The sequence below is a fragment of the Periplaneta americana genome, chromosome 9 (assembly GCF_040183065.1).
Source record: "Periplaneta americana isolate PAMFEO1 chromosome 9, P.americana_PAMFEO1_priV1, whole genome shotgun sequence".
NCBI classification, from domain to species: Eukaryota; Metazoa; Arthropoda; class Insecta; order Blattodea; family Blattidae; genus Periplaneta; species Periplaneta americana.
Genome location: NC_091125.1, coordinates 127,296,595 through 127,312,432, shown reverse-complemented (window position 1 = coordinate 127,312,432; position 15,838 = coordinate 127,296,595).

Here is a 15,838-nt window from a genome sequence, read left to right as displayed (position 1 = left end):
TTACTTGTACAGGATTCATATATCATATCATATCGCTAACACTGGTTTATGAATACGAAAAACGTGAGTTCGCTGATCATCCACCGGAAGCCCACGCTAAGAATGTCTATGAATATGGCCCATTATGTTTATATACCGGAAAACAAATGCACACGCAAAGCGCATCACTCAAAGTACACGTGCGCTATCTGTTGGTGCTAGTTCAGGATATCCCTAATAGGAATTCCGTATAAAGGTTCATGAACCCTTTTTCGCAAGTTCGTCTGCTATTTCATTACCATTGACTGTCTCATGTCCAGAAACCCAAATAAGACGGACTAGTTTGGAGAGTGGTTATAAAATGAAGAGTTCTCGGACATTCTAATACAAATTAGATATCGTTTTAAATGCTATAAGCACCGTAACAACTGCCTGGATATCAGAAGAGCACAGATTGAGATTGCATGGACCTTAGAATGGAAAGAGCATATATACTTTCCCAGTCAGACAGTTATCTTTTCTGAAGCCTGTCCATACAAACGAGCCGCTGTTCTAAGCTCTGTTCGGGATCCCACTGTGTTGCAGATGAGCTCATTTACATCATATGGGTAAGCAGGATCCTTGGTTCATTCTTCTTTTTTATTAGGTTGTTTAATGACATTATATCAACAATAGGTTATTTTGCGTCGATGGATTTAGTGACAGCAAGATGGTATTTGATGGGATGAAGCGGAGGGTTCTCCATAGGGTAACTTGACATTCTTCTTACAGTTGAATAAAACCTCGGAAAAACCGAAGCAGATAATTAATCCTAGTGGAAATCGAACTCATACTCCGAGAGTGGTACGCGAAAAGAGAGAGTGGTGTGCGGAAAGCAACGGGAAGCTACCGCATTTATTTTTCCCAGGAAAGACTGTAAACATGGCCTGATAAGAGGAAGGCAGAAAATAGGAAAAATTGGAGAACACTGAATGAATTAATGACTCTGCGACGCGCTACTGCCTGAGCTACACTGGTGGCTGGTGGTAGAGTTAAAAAAAGTTATGTTTTATTTAACGACGCTCGCAACTGCAGAGGTTATATCAGCGTCGCCGGATGTGCCGGAATTTTGTCCCGCAGGAGTTCTTTTACATGCCAGTAAATCTACTGACATGAACCTGTCGCATTTAAGCACACTTAAATGCCATCGACCTGGCCCGGGATCGAACCCGCAACCTTGGGCATAGAAGGCGAGCGCTATACCAAGTTGCCAACCAGGTCGACCAGGTGGTAGATATAATCTAGCCTGGAAGGTATATGAAATGCATATTTATTTTGAAATATGTAGGCTTGGAAGGAAGAGATCATCGATTTTTTATGGTAATGTTTCATATCCTGTCATGTCATGTCATGTCATTTCACTTATTGTATTCTATAGACCTTACACTCGCATTGAAGCTTTAAGATGTCCAACAATTCAAGAGTTGTACAATTTTTTTGGCGAGATGAAGTGAGATCGAGGATTCGCCATAGATTACATGGAATTTGCCGAACGATTGGGGAAAACTTCGGAGAAAACCCAACCAGTTTATTTTTCTGTACTTTACTGTTAATGTGTACGTCAGTGTTACGTAACTGGCCACGATTATTTAAAAGAACGAATGTGTGAATAATGTTTTATTTTGCAGATAAGTGAAGCGGTTAGTATAGGGCGTAGACCTACAAACCTTCACAGTTTGGCAGGCAAATAGAAAAAAAAATACTGATAAACCAACAGCAGAGATGTAATGTACTGCACATCTTTCAACACCTGACAGTTCCATTTAAGATGGTTAAAATTCTTGAAAGCCTTATCACTGGCAGTGGCTTGTAATGTTTGCAAATGCAGAATTCTTAGAAGTCATAAGGAAAAACTTCGCTGCTTTTACCTTGAGACGCATGCAGTAGACCAGCAAGATACCGGTATAATAAAAAACCGGTTTTTTAGTAGTCTGATTTATTGTTTATTTTGATTGCTCAATGTTCATAAGGACACGATTGTATCTCATTTAGCAGGCGACTTTTTTTTTAACAAAAGACAACGATTTGATTCCCGGTAAATTTTCGGGACAAAATAATATAGGTACACTGTAGGAATTTTTCAGAATTCTTTGGTGTTCTTCGGTCATAGTTTGATGACGTTATAAAATAGAGGTATGCCATTATGATTTAAAGAATAGCGAGTGCGCTTCCCAATCATCTGGGTCCGTGGTTCGTTTCCTGGCATTACGTGGAAATATACACAAATACTGTTTCATAAATAATGTCTGTTTTGGAGCAAATTTTTAGTATTCAAAGTAAAGGGTATTGGATTATATGCTCTTAAGCAACCATCCAGCGAGGTTCTTTTAACTACCTTTAAACAGTTTCGACTTCCAAAGTGGAACTTTCGACCAATCATCGTACAGTTCCGACGTGAATACCGCGGATATTTACCTCTTTGTGCACCTCAAAACAGTTTCTACGATCAAGTCTTTCGTAACTGACTTTGGACCGGAAAACAACGATGAAGAATTTCCTGTCTTCGATGGAGACAAATTTCTTTGACCAAGACATTTAAAAACTTCTGTTATGCTAAGAAACATGTTATGATGACTAAAGAGAGAAATAATGGTTGTAAGGAAGGCTTTATATAATAAACCGTTTGTTTTAATTTTCGTTTCTGTTCAATAGTCGACCAGTCGTTGTTTTTAGAACGATGCTCACGTTTTCATACGTATTTTAAATGTCTGGCAGACCTACTGTATATGAGACAGAGGACTGAGTGCATTCAACTTTCACACGGTGGATAATAATATTTTATTAGAAAATGCACCTTATTTGTATATTTTGCAAACAGAACTTGTTAACATGTTATGTTATCACATTGTACATGTATATCAAGCGCAAATATTATCTACCTATGCGATTCCTTTACTTGTGCATTCTATTTTCTGCATTATTATTTACATGAAATTGCAAACTGCCTCTCTCTATTCTGAAACTTCGAAATGAAATAATGATAACGAGGAATTTGATGCTGTAGAATTTTGTTAACCGCCACTTTAAGATTTGAACATTTTGACTCTTCTGGTTACACATGTTTTCTCCAAATTCCCTCTCTTCATTCTTGTCTTATAACTTGAAATGAAATAATAAATTATTTTTATAATGATTTTCTCGAAAGTATGAGTATTTCTTGACATATTTTGGATATATGTTATTGAATTATTTGGAATTCAACTACAACTTACTACTGTATTATATATATATATATATATGCTACACTCTCATCTTAGACTCGGCCTCGACTTGAACACAGTGGCTTAAAGTTAGTTGGTACATAGCAATTTGAGTATTCAAGATCGTACTGTTACTATCTGCTGTCACCGTTTCTAAATGCATTGTCTTTCAATCGCGCAAGGTAAGACACCATAAAGCTATTCATAGTCAAGGACGTGAAAGTGCATAATATGCATGAAGTTAATGTCAGAAGAGGCTGCAAGCGGAATAACAATTGTACTGAAAAGAGTCTGTGCCAGAATGTTGGCTACCATTGATATTTCAAAACGAATCTTGGCAAGAACGAAGGAAAGAAGGAGAAAATGTTGCAGGAGAGTCAATTTCTTTGTATATGCGGGCAAAATTGCAGCCGAGGGAGAATAAAGAGAGAATAAGATTTTTTGCACCTTTAAAGAATTTTAATGAAGAAGCATCGACATGTCTCGTCTATAATATTTATGTCACGGGAAAATGGAATGTGTATCCATTTTTTTATTTTGTGTTTTCATTAATAAAATTCTGTTCCCGTCGGGATTGATACTTCAGGTGCCTAACATATAACTTTTTAGCCAGTCGTTTGCAAAAGTAGAACATTTAGTTCTAGCAAGAGTTTCAAAAATGGGTTATTATAGGGTAACGTGCGGAAAGTGATTGCTTTTAACACTTGGAATTTGGAATGGAATTTAACTGAGGAGAGCACGGATGGCCCAGTACTGCGATCTGTTGAGATCTACTGCTCTAACCCTCGATATAGACTGAGTTGCATGCCACAGATCCCCTACGCGCACCGACCTAACCACATGACTCCCTTAACGACCGGTCCCTACAGCCGACAGAAATCCATATATCATTCGTGCTTCGGCAACTTCCCCCAAGGTCCCCTTGTCGGTCTTAGGAGAAATCTTTCCCCGAGTAGGTCCGCCTCGGTTGCTCGTTGCAGAAGCCATCCAACGTCGCTTAACTACGTTCCACGGAGGGCGGTCGAGAGAGCCAGTAGCTTCGGGAGGCCGCCTGTAGAGTGATCTGAAAAGCCAGAAACGAGATGATGAGGAAAGGATGATGGGGGAGGAAAGGAAGTGGCGAAGATGAGTGGCGTTCCAATCGCCTGATAAAGTTACCTGATATTCATTCATAGGAGTGAGGGAAAAACCCCGAAAGAACCTCACCCAGGCAACTCGTCCTGACCGGGAATCAAACCCAGGACCGCTTCGTTCGGAATTAGACTCACTAACCCCTCAGCCACAACCGTGGACCTTTTAACAGTTACTAGTGTGAAAAACATTTTCAATACAGACTTTCAAATGTTTGCTCCGATTATAAATTATTTTCCACCAGATGTTACACAGCAGCAATCGTTGAGTGGAACTTATGACGTCCTTCATAGAGTGCTGACCTTAAAGTGTATGAACTAGCTCACGCAATGTATCAATGAACGACCGAGACTTCATGGCCAGTTATTGACATTGATGAGTCAGTGTCGCTCGCAACACAATAGTGTTACGTGTCACATTCCTCTTGTAATAAATAATTCGTTTGTATTAAAATTGTATTAGATTGAAAAACCACAAGAACATCGTAAACAAGTAAATTATGCGTATATAACTGAGTGTTATTCTTTTTAATTACGTTCTATGTACAATTCTCAGCGTTTAACTCTGTAGCCTTGAGGTTTTACACTAAATCTTGATAAAGAATGTGGTTTCCAAGTGGCGTCTGCTGGTAAACATTTGTTTCGGATGCGATCAAGTCTTGGAATGATTTCCCACAGTCATTGAAGGAAGTGTGTGTGGTTTATTGTTTTTCATGTAGCAGCGATGTTCAGTTCACACTACATGGCTTCTAATAAAACAAGTTGCGCATAAGATATAACCTAGTGCAAGCTCCGTTCTCACGCACGTTCGCACATTGAATAACGCCAATAAGGAAGTTAAGAAAGATATTTGTATCATCGTCACTTCCGTTATTGGTCTATAAGTAACATTAGTTTTCCTCATAGTCGTCATCATGATCAAAATCCTAGATCACATATGTAACAGATAACTCATCGCTATGTTAAAATCGGCAGCACTTTGAAGAGAACAATCACCAGGATCGCCACACGTCCGCCGTAAACGAACACGAGATGGCAGTACAGTCGCTAATGCAATTCAAATGGGAATTATGACGTGACTCCTTATGTAACAACTAGATGGCAGCGTAGTAAACCTGACAAAAGATGTTAACGTCAAAGCCTATAAGGCCGACCTATCTGTTACATATATGATCTAGGTCAACATCTAGAATGACCATAATTCCTTTGAGTGAAAGAGGGACATCAGTCACTTTCTTTAGGGAAAAAGTGGACACCATGTTTCTTTTTTAATCCAGTATTTATTTGATTTAATCATATGACGGATACATAAACCAAAATGAAACGTAATTAATACTAAAAGAAGGAAAAATGTTAATGATTTCAAATTATACTTGTTAAAAACAGTATTATAGCAATAAGACGAAATTAAATGCAATTTCAAGCTTATTAATATTTAGCTCGAGTAAAAAATTAGGCTTCTGTAGGGGTTTATTTACAGTACTTTCTTTACTCCAATCATACTTAACATAAATTTCTATTGTCCACACCTGTGGAGTAACGGTTAGCGCGTCTAGCCGCGAAACCAGGTGGCCCGAGTTCTATTCCCGGTCGGGGCAAGTTACCTGGTTGAGGTTATTTCCGGGGTTTTCCCTCAACCCAATATGAGCAAATGCTGGGTAACTTTCGGTGTTGGATCCCGGACTCATTTCATTGGCATTATCACCTTCATCTCATTCAGACGCTAAATAACCTAAGATGTTGAAAAAGCGTCGTAAAATAACCTACTAAAATAAAAGAAAATAAATTTCTATTGCACTCAGCAATTCAAGTTTTGCAAGAAAATATGAATAAAAATCATTACAGTTACTATATTCATCTGAATAGTTACTTGCCGCAGCTCTAAAACAAGGAAATTTCTTTTCAAGCTCTTCTGTAAATTCGCATGGCCCCTTTGGCATTCTTATAAGAGTAAAAGACAGTTATAATGTTCACTATAAACACGCATAAAATTGATTAAAACCGTAGCTGAACTTGGCAACTAAACAAAAAATCGCGAATATTATCGTTCTGTCGATAAACAAAACAGCTATTAGGCCTACCAACCTAAAAATTATCATTAATAGATAAAATCTATAGCATAAAGAAAATTATCTCCAATGTCGACAGTATGAAAGTATTATAGGTAAAATTTATCGACACAATTGTGAAAAGTTTATAACTTCCAAACTTGCGCCAAGAATCTGGACAAAAGCTATTTGTTGAAGAAAAAAAAAGTCGGGATAGGTTTTTCAAGACTCAAAAACGGGGCAGTTCCGATTAATGGGGATGTATGGTCACCTTATCAACATTATCATCAATTAAATCATTATCAATAATAATCAATGTCACTATCTCCATCGCTGTTATAATTATCATCATATCATCATCTTATTCGATGTTATCGTTATCATTGTCTTCGTCATTGCCAATGTTGCCATCGCTGTTGTCATATCGTCGTCGTGACGATCGTCGAATTGCCGCCGTGACTTGTCGGCATCTTTTTTCTTAATTTAAAATAACAGATATCGTTTCCATTTAAAATACTGGGTGAACAGATTATGAGTTTCTGGCCCCGCTTGGTCAATCGGGGAGTGTTCGAGGTAAGAAGCGAAGACAACGACGAGCAGTGCTCACTGAGGAAATTTCTCGATGACATGGGGCATCGTCTAGAAAATCTCTTCGGGGTCTTTCCCAGCAAAAAAAATAGGAGTGTGGTGTGTAATTTCTGGTGAAAGAATACTTCTATAGTAAAGCGCGGACTCGTGTTGCCGTACGTCCGTAAGTACAGGCTGCGCGGCCCATGCAGCCCTGAGTGTAGCACGGGAAACTCATAATCTGCTCACCCGGTATATCGAACAAATTTAACAGTTTTTCCTTATCTTAGATTTTTTAGTGCGACCAAGGCCTTGCAGGGGTTCAATTTTAACTACGAAATACTGAATTAAACGTCTTACGTCATTCTTAACAATTGAAGAGAGCGGTGCTGTAAGATGGAGGGAAATTTCCTACATTCCGGGGGAAAATTGATGCCTTGAGGGGAGAGGGGAAAATTATTACCAAGAAAAGATTTTTTATTTTCGTTTTTTTTTTTTTTTTTTTTTTTTTTTTTTTTTTTTTTTTTTTTTTTTAAAGATCATGTCTATCGACGTAAGCCGCGCACGCTGGAGGATCTTCGCCAGGAGATTACAGCTGACCGACGTAGCTGCGGCGACCGCTCTTCGTTGCGTTGTGTGTCTGGCCGCCAACGGCGAACATTTTGAACATCTAAAGCAGCGTTTCTGAAACTTTTTTGAAGTGGGGACAACTTTTTTAAGTCAGAATAGTTCCGCGGACCACATTACACTTGTTCTCTTCGAAAGTAAATTTATAATTTTTGTAGCATATTTTAATACCAGTATACTTATTTTGAAATAGAATTAATTAATTATAATACTTTTGTAATTATATTTTGTATCCCATCACAAATAACTTGTAACAAATTCTGTGCATTGTTGATTCATCGCTTGCTTGTTAGCATTTAGTTGTTTGAAATCCTTCTCATGTAGTACACGCTAGTAGTTGTCCATGTCTCTGTTAAATAGTGCCCATTATAAATAATAAAAAACTGGCTTTAGTCCGGATCTTTGAAAAGAAAGGAGCATGATGATACGCTTCATTTAGACAGTTCTAATAGTTCAGAAGCTGTGTGTGAAGAAATATATTAATTATAGTGCCATTAAAGAAATATCTAGTCCTACTAGTAGCTATTTAAAGAAAAACTACTTTCCTAAATATGACAGGAGTTATTTGGAACTTGGGTTCACTTGGTGTAGCAATGAGAGTGAACCAAAGCCTCGGTGCGTTGTTTGTTACGAAGTGCTTTCAAACGACTTTAAGAAATCCGCGAAATTGAAACGGCACTTACAGACGAAACACGCAAGTGTAAAAAGTAAACCTGTCGGATTTTAAAATAGGCGGAGTCTAAAATTTCTTATATCGTCATCTGGAAAAACAAATAAAAAAATGAATGCAGAAACGTGCTAGATTTTCAACAAGTAAAGATGCAATTTGGCACGTTCTATTATTGGTGTACATGCCCATTTCAATGTGAAGACTGAGTGTCGGCAAAACTTTTAAGAAAGTCATCAATACAAGAAAAGTTTCGGTACTTTGGTCCTCTGTTATGAATTCGGGTGGTCCCTGGCTGGGTTACAGGCTCAGCACCAGATATGCAGGGAAAAGATGGCGAGAAACGCCACGTTCATAGTGCTTTAAATCCTTCTTTTGTTGTTTAGAATAGAGAGAGAAGTGGGTAGACGGGTAGGGTAAGAAATTTCATAAAATATTGCTGGGAGAAAAAATGAAAGGTGATTGCCATGTGTCATTTCTAAACTCTGAGATTTTGAGCTATAGTGTGATACGCAATTCGTTTGAATTTTATTTTCTTCTGTCTTTTTTGAAGGACCACAAGAACAGAACTCGAAGACCACAGGTGGGCCGCGGACCATAGTTTGAAAAACGCTGATCTAAAGTAACAATCTGCTTAACTGAAGACAGTACTAAAATGTGATCAGTATTTAAATGTAAAACAAACATATAATAAATAGTTTTCGTTCCTTAAAGAGTGTATACATTTTTTGGCGCACTCTTTATAATATCTTTAGGTTTAGTCGGTCGGTAATACGCTAAGTAATGACTCAAGTTTTTGCCTAAACTATTCAGAAGTAGCCTTTCCTAATTCTGAAGTACATAACCTGATGCATAGTGCTGCATTGTATGAGTGTATAAAATATATAGGTTAGGTTTATATTTTTAGAAATAAGTGGAGAGCAGAAGAGCAATAACAAAGCTGTGGCTTATTTCTATTCTTCACATGTGGCCACCAGGCACTATTGCTTAGTTGACACCGTGTTGATGTTTTATTTAGGAAGGATATTTTTATCGCTAATATGTAAATGATACGAGTATATTACGTCATAAAAGATTTAAGCTGATGATGGTTAAATCCGTCTTGACAGGGTTAACTATTTAAACTATTTAAAGTAAATGGCAGAAGAATAGAGAGTAAATAGTTCCTTGATTCTGGAGTTCGGGAATTAACATTGCAGGCTCTCAAAATATTTCTTCAACATTAACTCCTTGAAAAACATACATCAACAAGTGAGCTCTCTGTGAGTAAGTGCTGCAAGCTTAGAGAAATAAAAAGTACCTATTACGTAGACAAGACCACTTAGTTTCAATGGCCAGAAACTTGTAAAATATTTTCCTTTTGAAAATAAGACATTAGAATATTTAAATATAGGACCTTAGCTATGTCTTACACTAATAATAAATATTTCTGAAAAAGGCTTTTTGGAATTCCTAGTTTGCCTGGAATAGCTAAATAGTGATATGATTGGAAAGTGCTGCAAACTTTAGGGGGAAAAAGTATGTATTATCTACCCAAGACCACTTAAGATTCAATGCCCAGAAACTTGTAAAATATTTTCCTTTTGAAAATAAGACATTAGAATATTTAAATATTAAATATAGGGCCTTATCTATGTCTTACACAAATAATAGATATTTCTGAAAAATAATTTTTCATTGGAATGAAATGGAGGAAATTCTCTTCAAAATATGCGACTGATTCTCAGTTAATAAATTAGTATTAAATTGTAACAAAACTAACATAATTCAATTTAAATCCTGTCCAAATTCAACCTCGCAAATTTCTAGCGCAATAATTAACAATAGATCCCTATTAGAAACAACAACAACCAAATTTCTTGGCTTAAAAATCGATAATGTGTTACATTGGAAAAATCATATTAAAGAAATTACCCCCAAACTAAATTCAGCATGTTTTGCTATTAGATCTATGCAAAAGAAAGTAAATATGAATACCTTAAAAACAATATACTTTGCATACTTTCACTCGGTAATGAGTTTTGGAGTAATATTCTGGGGAAATTCCACAGATAGTAACAGTATATTCCTATTACAAAAAAGAGGAATTAGAATAATAGTACCGTAGGTGCCAAATCTAGGAAATCTTGTAGGACTATTTAAAAAAAACTACAAATAATGCCCATGGCTTGTTAGTATATTTTTTCATTAATAATCTTCCTCGTATGTAATCGTGAAAACTTTGTAACTAATTCAACAGTTCATAGCATAAATACACGTCAAAAAATGACTTTCATACTCCATCGGCAAGTCTATTATGCTATCAAAAGGAGTGCGTTATATGGCAGTAAAAATTTTTAATAGCCTCCCTATCGATATAAAAAATGAAACTCAAAGCATAAGATTATTTAGGGCCAAATTAAATAAGTACTTAATTTCTCACGTCTTCTATTCTGTAGGTTAAATCATGGCATTCAATAACGCTTCATGAAATTGATACTAAAACTTTGTTGTACTAATAGACTATATTGTAAATCTCTTCTGTATATATTTCATCTAGACAGTGACTATAAATTAAGACTTTATAATAGTATTAAGTTTTTTTACTTGTTCCATATTCTAGCTGTGAATCAATGTATGAATACCATGGAATGTTAATAAATACAAATACAAATACAAATACAAATAGGGATATGATTGGAACAGAAAAATTAGTTGTGTTATACAAAAAAAGGAGAAAACGTGTATGCATAGTAAGTAATATGAGCATATTATGAGTAATTGTTTGTTGAATTTTATTTCATACTCTCGTCGATTACAATAAAGTAAACATATGATCAGGACACAGTAATTAGCTGTGTCATGCAGGAAAGTCTTGGGAACATTTCTTTGAATACTGATAAAATCTGAGCATGTGAGTCATTATTTGCAAATATTACTTAATTAGAAACATACTGATATCTGTATCTTTCCAGATTCCACATAACACAATATTTGTTATTTGTTATTGCAATGTTGAATAGTTAGATAAACACTATACCATACGTGAAAAGTTATGCGCACAAAATTCGTGAAAACACTGCTGCTGAGAAATTGCTGATAAGAATTCTGGTTCGACACCAGATAATCTCCCACCTGATACAGTGTAGTTCAATAACAGATTAAAACAATTCTAGCTGCCTGTGACATTAACCGAAAGATTTTTATCTGAATGTCGAATATTTGAGTTCTGTATTAGTGCATTCAACCTTGTACATTCGGTTGAATCTCTGTTACGTACAGCAAGTGTATGTAAATGCTGCTTTAGAAGTAACAAAAAAAAAAAAAAAAACAATAGTTACGTTTTGCAATTCTCGTGATTCTAGCTATGCCAAAATTTGTCTCCTCCACTAATGTTCATTTTCTCAGTCTCCTTCTACTAAAACATTATGTTGCAATTCGTTATTAATTTTCTTCATCATGTAACCGTGGTCTTCCCTTCTTCCTCCTAAATGTAAGTATCCATTCCAGTATCTGTCTCGGTAGACTTTATTCTCCATCCTCCGAACATGGCCATACCAATATTATTGTTTACTATGGGTATAGTTTTTTCATACTAATGTAATCATGCATCCGTATTGATTTCAAAATTTTAATATGGTTTATCGATATGAAATACAAATACAAATATATTATTATACAAAAATATTAATATATAATTAATCAGTGGATTAAAGCATAAGATATTCTGGTGCATGGCATTTCCGGATGATATGTCATTCCCAGATTGAATTTTCCCCAATAAAATCTTTTTATCTCTTAAGCGTTTATGGTAGGGGTAGGGGTAGGGGTAGGGGTAGGGGTAGGGGTAGTAGTAGATGATTTACTTCTATTGGCAAAGTTAAGGCCATAAAACCTTCTCTTCCAATCAACTAGTATTAGAACAATAGTAATGCAATAGCAGAAATACAAGGAAAATATAAATTAATAATGATAATGATGATAATGATAATAATAATAATAATAATAATAATAATAATAATAATAATAATAATAGAATGAAAACAAGTTTAGTTACAAGTAATTGATTGACTCTCATAAAAACTATGACATGATAATGTTTAACGGTGCGGCAATGGCGACATCATGTGCTTTCTGCGAACGCCAATGAAAGAACCAAAATGGTGGGCGATTATATTCAGTATTTATCGAGCCTTTGGAAGTGCATAACGTCATCAGCAGCGAATGACAAGATGCATACATTTAAATGTAACCGACCTGCGACATGATTGGCTGCTGGAAATAAGAGCGACGCGACTATAATTACTCCATTCAGAGACTCCATGCAACTAGCAGTGCACATAGTGGCGAAAAGAGTAAGTAATTACTCCATGCATCCAGTAGTACACCAAGTGGCGGAAAGATAACTACGTTCATAAAACTCCCCCTCCCCCATTCTGAAACCACCTAATTTAAAATAAAACATTTACATTTTTGTTCCTCACTTCATCTTCCACTGAAAATTCGTATTGGATCCTACAGGAAGATGAAAGAGAGACTCTATTTTATACTATTTCCTCATACAACTAATTAAAATACAAATAAATAGGGACAGGAAAGAAAACATGTTAGGTAATTGAAATTTTATTGTATTCTTTGGGTATATAGTGTACAGTGCACTGGAAAAGTCTGCAAAAACTACTGAGTGTTCGGTTCAAAGTGTGTCATGGCTCGCTATATGAAGTCATGTGGCTAGCCGATGAGCCTAGAGAATTCAATCTTCCTACACTTCCGCAGAGGTGTATAACCTATGAGGCAGAGAAGTTGCCTAGCAAGTACGGCGTTCATTCTGAAGAATACGTACCGATACGTACGGTAACGCCAGTAGTGGCAGGAATGTGAACTGTTTGGAAATACGAACTGTCGGGATATGGGGAGAAGGTTAAGACGATTACTTACGTATTTGTTGACATTAACTTCGACGGTCAACATGGACACGGAGCATTTGATTTGTGTTGTGGAATGTTACCGTACGCAACCGATGATAACAAATACCCTGCGTACGACTTGCCGGCGCAAAACACAGTTCGAAAGAGGTTATGGTAGCACACAGACGTGGTGGGAATATAATTATATTCCCACCACGCACACAGACCGTACAGACCGCCATCTGTTGCTACGATGTTCAAGTTATACCGTACACGTTCTCAAGTTCAGATTGAAGAACGCCTTAAATAATAGGCAACTTGTCTAACATATAAGCTGAATCTCGCTTCAAATCGGTGACCCAACAACAGTGACGTCATGACACACTTTGAAATGAACACCCAGTAGTGACATAATTGAAATAATTATTATATTATTCTTTTCTATTTTGCAATACATTAAACAACACTATTTTTACATGGTCCATAAATATTACTGTATAATATACATTGTATATACACACATTATGTACACTTATATCGACGGACCGAAAATTTATCTAGACTTTTTTGCAAGTTTCTGGCTTCCATCTTGTCTTCTAAATTAACGGTCTCTAACGGATAAGTAAAGAACTCTGAGGAACCTCTCCATCACGTAGTTCTAATGTTCACTACCTCTCGTACAGCTCACATGCCAGGTCTCATCTCATCTTAACATCTAACATTTTGAAAATAAATAATATGATTTGGATTAGGGCGTTCTTTACTGAAAAGAGCTGGATTCAGATAATAGGCCTATGTAGTCCAAAAAAGTGAATGAATGTTGCAATGAACTCTTACTCCGAAAAAGTAGTAAGATTATTACGATGGTTATAATGGCAATTTTACTGTGTAAGAGATTAATTTTATAAATGTTTATTTTTCAGGTATGCGAGAGATTTCTGATCCTGTTGGTGAGTATGATAAATGCCTCACGTTCTTAATTAGTACGATCTTATTTGTTATAGTTCATTTCTGAAGTATTATTACATTTCCATGCAACTGAAATTAGAGTTACAGTACTTCAAACTTCTTAGAACTTAGACCTACAGTTTATAAAAAGCGAAAACGTTTTTCCAAATAAAGATACCTAATGTAAGGTGTAAGACTATTATATGTAATCAGTTAATCACTCATTTTGAATGATAAGTATAAGACGTAAATAACATTAACTACAATAACTTGTCAGAATCAAAGTGACATAGAACTTGTTTATCAACAGTAATCTCACTAGAGGATTTGATTTATCTAGAGAAAATCAAAATTCAAGTGGGATTTAATTGACTATTACACGATTAAAAGAAAGTATATAAAGATTAGAAGCAATAAATACTCTAATAAAATAAAATATTAATTGATTTACTAAATTATATGTCACTAATATTAGCTTTACCAAAACGTTTGAACGGAGCCGCCATTTTCAATTGACTCTATGCGGGAAACAAATGACGATCGCAAACCATGCTTTATAGTGCCGTAAATAATTTGCAGTTTGAAATGTTGACAAACAAAGAAACAAATGCTAGGGAAGTGATAAAATTGTAGCGATAAAGAACCATGATTGGTTGAAACATGTCCTTTCATACCGTTTTATTGATCAAAAGTAGTATGAAGTAGTAAAATTGTAATAGTCATTGTATATATTACATCATTTATTTTAGTCCTTAATCACAAATTTTTCATCTTGATATCTTTTAGTAGAAGACATGATAAGATTATGCTCGGAAGATAAAATTGTAACAAGTGCAGCTGTACTTTTCATATTTCCAAGAATTGTATGCAGAACGTGCCTGAAAGGTCATTTTTAAAATAATTTTAACATTTTATATTTAATGTATTAATATTTTGTATTATTTCTTATTTATATGTATAATTATACTGTGACAGTTCAAGTACCATATTGTCAGTTTTTACCATTTTGTCGAATTTAAGTTGTCTTAAGTTTTCTGTAGATAAATCGCGAACGCAGTCTCAAGTAGACCGATACAAGAAATTGAAGTCTCTATTTCTATCTCTCAAACTAATAGCGGATTCTACTTTTGAAAAATTATTTGTTTACTGTGATTGAATGCCCACAAAAGAATATAGTTAAGATGAACTTATTAAGTGGTCTGATTTCACAGCTCTACTTTTAGTTTGTAAATGATCGAATTGTAAGTAGGCCTCGGTTAATATAAGTGTATTTAATTTTTGTCACATTTAAATATCGATTTTTGGAAATATAAATATTTAAATTTGAGTACAGCGTACACATTTTCTAATTCTTGCAAAATTAATTACATACTTAAATCATAAAATTAATTCGGACATGTTACTTCCAGGACTATAAACATTCTTTCTTTCTGCAACGAGGGAGAAAATGTATAGTAAATGATCTTCATAGAAGTACTTTACTAACTCACTTACTTATAAATGGCTTTTAAGCAACTCGGAGGTTCATTGCCACCTTCACACAAGTCAGCCATTGGTCCATATTCTGAGTAAGATTAATCCAGTTCCTACCATTATATCCCACCTCCCTCAAATCTATTTTAATATTATCCTCCCATCTACGCCTTGGCCTCCCCAGAGGTATTTTTCCCTTAGATCTTCCCAGTAACTCCCTATATAAATTTTCTAAACTCACCTATAGATGCTACATTCCCTATCTCAAACGTCT